At 32.5% G+C, this 5,564-nt stretch overlaps 1 pseudogene; it reads right to left on the bottom strand.

Moving 5' to 3' along the window:
* LOC124923043 lies at window positions 1-1,065 on the bottom strand (annotated as a pseudogene).
* Window positions 1,066-5,564: the final 4,499 nt, after the last annotated feature.

The following is a 5,564-nucleotide window of genomic DNA, read 5'->3' as shown; positions in this document are numbered from 1 at the left end:
CTAAAGCCTGACCTTTTCAGAAACCTTACTGCTGTTACCATTTAGTAGCTCCGACGCCATCCATGGAAGGGTAACTCTAACACCATGTATTCCTTTTTATCTTCGACAAACCAAATCACCCACCTGAGCAAACAATTTTGATATCATTATCTGATAATGCATTGAGTTGGCATCAAGTTAAGCCATGATTATCACTAGGAATTCATGGGTAATTACCTTAGAAATGGGTCGTAGAGGATCCTTCAAGTTTACAAGCAATTTGTCACATTTCAAATCAAAGTGCACAATATTTTTTGAATGCAGATATTCCATTCCAAATGCAGCATCCTTTGCAATCAATAGCTTCTTTCGACGATCAAGATGCCTTATACCAGTTATATCAAGCAGGTCAGGCATTGAGATAAAGAGGTTGACATGGATAATGCAATTAAATTAACCTTTACCTCTCTTTTGAAATTAGAGCATTCCTAAGAGAACCATTTATCATATATTCTGTCACATTAGCAAGAGTTCCTCTTGGTCCATTCTGCACGACACCATAAAAGGCCACAACATTCAGGTGGTGTAGCTTCGAGAGAATATCAGCTTCAGTCCAGAGTTCTGTTGTCTGTTGACAATTATGGAATGGTTAGTATGCAAATATCAATCTTTGATGATTAAATAGACTTAAGAACAAAGATAAATGCTTTAAAGACAAAATCTGTTCCTAAATTTACATAGGGATGAGAAGCATAACTCTGTCTATTTTTTACAATATATTTTTTAACGAGTGTGAGCCGACATTGTACCTGTTAAAAATACGAGAATATCGTTTAGAGTTTTACCTACTTAACAGCACAGACGACTTCATCCAAACACTTTGAGAAGACGATTAAAAACATAAAAGAAGATGAACACTCTCTTATAGATATGGTTTACTTGAATCTACAAAAAGAAAACAAAAACTCGACGAGCGATTTCTAACAGAGAAATCGCAGATGTACAACAAAAAATCGCTACACACTTCAGGAGATCCAATGTTGCATTAACATCATTCCAAAGACCACAAAAAATCTTCGACGCCATCGCCATCAAATGTCATTTTGTGAGAAGATTGTAGCGGAGAATACTTTATCTTCAATAGATAATTAATTGGGGAAAAAAATCCATTCTTTGCCTATAGTGTTTGGAAAGATTTCGTTGTTTGTTGCCTACACATTAAAAAAAATATGTTTCGTTAATAACAAAAATAAGTTTTTTCTACATCAGTAATTAGAATTTCGTGGAAATAATATACAAAATCGTAATTAAACCTAACCCTAAATAGGTTTTCCTAAATACGAAGGATTTTCATTGAACGTGACATTTTCGTAGTAGGGTTTTCTAAATATGAACAAAATAACGACCTCATTGTGCGTACGTATTCCTAAAGATTCATAAATACAAAGAAAACTTAAAGATTTTGGTGTACGTACCATTTTCGAGACTAATTTTCGATCTTCTTGACAAAAAAATTTCTGGTAGACAAGGAGCCGGATTCGAATCGCCGTGAAAGGAGGCAGAAGCTTGAAGAGAGAGATATGAATCGGAAGAAAGTTTTTATAATATAAAATGATATTAGGGTTTATATATATATTATTATAAAAGAATTTGCAGCGAGAAATTTTTTTTATACCTTAATATGTGCGCTTGAAGTGAAGTATGCTTCACTTCTGTTTTATATGGCGCTTGGAGCGAAGTATGCTTCACTTCTGTTTTACATGGCTCTTAAAGTGAAGTATGCTTCACTTCCGTTTTACATGTCACTTAAAGTGAAGTATAATTCACTTCCGTTTTACAAGGCGCTTGGTGTGAAGTATGCTTCACTGAAAACAACCTCTCCACATTCTCCAATGAGTTTACATACATGAATGAATAAATGTTTTTACATGAACGCTAAAATGTCTTTACATTGATGTGTTGGAGGTTTTACATGAACCTCTAGGCATATAAACTAAATGAAGTGAAGTGAACTTCTGTTTTACATGGCGCTTAAAGTGAAGTATGCTTCACTTTCGTTTTACATGACGCTTGAAGTGAAGTATGCTTCACTTCCATTTTATATGACGCTTGAAACAAAGTATGCTTCACTTCTGTTTTACATGGCACTTAAAGTGAAGTATACTTCCGTTTTACATGACGCTTAAAGTGAAGTATACTTCACTTCCGTTTTACATGGCGTTTGGAGTGAAGTATGCTTCACTGAAAATAACATCCCACATTCTCAAATGGGTTAAATACATGAATGAATAAATGTTTTTACATGAATGCTAAAATGTCTTTACATTGATATGTTGGAGGTTTTACATGAACCTCTAGCCATATAAACTAATTGAAATGAAGTAAGATTCACTTCTGTATTACATGGCGCTTAAAGTGAAGTATGCTTCACTTCCGTTTTACATGACGCTTGAAGTGAAGTATGCTTCACTTTCGTTTTACATGGCGCTTGGAGCGAAGTATGCTTCACTTCTCTTTTACATGGCGCTTAAAGTGAAGTGTGCTTCACTTCCGTTTTTTTTGAGAACGCTGGGTTCCGCTGCTCCTATGGAGTGCGACTAATCCCCGCGGGTTAAGTACATAGCCCGCAAACATACTTAACCAATTAACCAGGCGCAGAATTTGCCGCCTGACGGGCTCGAACCCAGGACCTCATGGAGGCCTGGGGGATATCCACCTCTTGTTGCCACTTAAAGTGAAGTATGTTTCACTTCTGTTTTACATGGCGCTTGAAGTGAAGTATGCTTCACTGAAAATAACCTCTCCACATTCTCCAATGGGTTTACATACATGAATGAATAAATGTTTTTACATGAACGCTAAAATGTCTTTAGATTGATGTATTGGAGGTTTTACATGAACCTCTAGGCATATAAACTAATTGATGCGAAGTATGTTTCACTTTTTACATGGCGCATGGAGAGAAGTCTACTTCACTCAATACTGTATCTCTATATTCCGTTTAACGACGTTTGTGCTGAACCCGTAATGGAATCCGGGTTCTAGGTTCTCTCTTTCTTTCAACCCAACTTTGATTTATTAATATAATAATGTTTCTGAATTTTGATTGGTCCGCAACAGGGGAACACCTTATTCGGTAGCAGAGGATTTGAATTGCCAAATAACTATCTTCTCTCACTAAACTCATTAATTAATCTACTAATTACATATTTCTCTCAATAAATTTATTAATTACTTAATTTTATAAACATAATATATATAATTAAAATTAATAATACTTTATTAAATAATTACAACAAAATTTAAATATTATGTATTAAAATAAAATACATTATATAAATATTAAAATAAAATATATTAAATAAATATTAACATGTTTTATTTTTATTTAATTTTATAAATATAATATGCATAAATAAAATTAAATATATTAAATTAAATAATTAAAATAAATATTATAAATTAAAATAAAATATATTACCTAAAAAAATAAAATAAAACTTTATTTTATCTTTACCTATCTTATTTTATTCTTACAACATTATTATATTTTTATACATTTTATATAATATATTTATTGTAATTATTTATTTTTATTTTTACTTAATTTTATAAATATTATCTAATTTTATTATAAGACATGAATTCAGACATAATTCAATTTTATTATATAACTTAATTTATCTTTATTCATTTTATTTTAATGTTTATATAATGTATATTTATTTAAATTTTTTATATTTAATTTACAAATATAATAAAATTAAACATTTAGTTGTAAAATTTTCAATTAGACAATTAAGAATGATAGAGGTAATTTTAATAAAAAAAATTTGAATAAATATTATAAATTAAAATAAAATATATTACGTAAAAATTAAAATAAAATGTATTGTTAGGATCGAAGACAACAGTAGAAGGGGTGAAATACTATTGTTTTATTTTTCACTTAAATGCGATTTTAATCCTGTTAAGGATTGAAAATTTGTTTCTATTCTTAGACAAATCATAGAAAGCTCTTGAACGGTTGCAAGTGCGGAAAATATTTGTAGGATTTGAAGCGGCAAATGTAAGAATGAATGAAGCAATGAAAAGACAACACAAGATTTTATGGATGTTCGGAGATAAAAACTTCTACGTCACCCCCTTCTTCTGTTTCTAGAAGGATTCCACTAGAAGACTTTGATTTGTATAGACGCTACACAAACCCACTCAGATCACATGTCTTAACACTTGTCTGTCTGAACTTCTATCTCTCACACTATCTTGTTGAACAAACGACTATCTGTTCAAGTAAAATGATTATCGAATGATACAAAAGATTATCGAGTAAACTATCTTGTGTGACTGTCGTGTATGTTAACGTCTCTCAACGTATATCGTCTCGTGTATGAGTAACGTAATGACTTTTTCAAAAAGAACCAAGAGAACCGGAACACCGTTGTTCTCTAATGCCTTTTCTACTTGGGGCATGACAACGATCAAATCCATTTTATCGATACGTGACGACAATACGTTTATCGTATGCTTGGCGTACGAGGTTTTAGTGCATAGGGGAATGGAATATTCATTTACTGTGAATGGAATATTCGTTTATCGTTTTACATGTTAGAGAAGATAACTAGTTGTACATTTTGTCATATTGCAATTTATGAGTGCTTAGCTACTTGGCTTAGCTAATAAGCATCCAACTAATCTGGAACTTAGCTGATAACGAGCTAAGCTGATGATCAGCTCTACTGATGAGCTACTCAACTGATAGCAAATTCAACTGCTGATTAGCTAAGCTGCTAGCAAACTCTACTGATGACGAGCTCTGCTGCTAGCGAACTCTATTATTTGAGCAACTATACTGCCAACGAACTCTACTATTTGAGCAACTCCACTTCCATCGAACTCTGTTGTTTGAGTGACTCTACTGATAGCAAATTTATTGATAGAGAATGTTCATCTGATGGAAACTCTTCTGTTGACAAGCTCTACTGATGGAGCAACTCAACTGATAGCGAGTCTTCAACTAATGCAAACTCTGCTATTAGCGAGTCTTCAGTTGATGACAACTCTACTGTTGGTGAACTCTGCTGATGGAGCAGCTCAGCTGATAGCGAGTCTTCTAATAACAACTCTGTTGTTAGCGAGTCTTCAGCTGATTGCAACTTTGCTGTTAGCAAGTCTTCAGCTGATGACAACTCTGCTGTTAACGAGTCTTCAGCTGATGGCAACTCTGATATTTGAGCAACTCGGCTGATAGCGAGCTACTTACGATCAGTTGTCTAGAGTTGATGTCTTTGATTTTACCTGCGCATTAAAATATTGTTGAACTTAGTTTTATTCATTTATCAAAACAATGTGTGTTCATTTTAATTATCCTAAGTTCATTTTAATCAATTAAAACGTTTTTCATAATTCAACTTAATTTAACGATTTCCCCCATTAACTTAATTTAACAATTTCTCCCTTTTTGATGATGTTAAAACTAAGTGATGATGCGCAAGGAACTATAGATAAATATATAGATATAGAAAATGATAAATATAAATAAGTAAAATATTCATTGTCTATCTTCTCCCCTTGTAGCTTGCTTG

The sequence above is a fragment of the Impatiens glandulifera genome, chromosome 1 (genome assembly GCF_907164915.1).
Source record: "Impatiens glandulifera chromosome 1, dImpGla2.1, whole genome shotgun sequence".
NCBI lineage: Eukaryota > Viridiplantae > Streptophyta > Magnoliopsida > Ericales > Balsaminaceae > Impatiens > Impatiens glandulifera.
The sequence above is the reverse complement of the archived record's forward strand: the minus strand, read 5'-3'. Positions and strand labels throughout refer to the sequence as shown.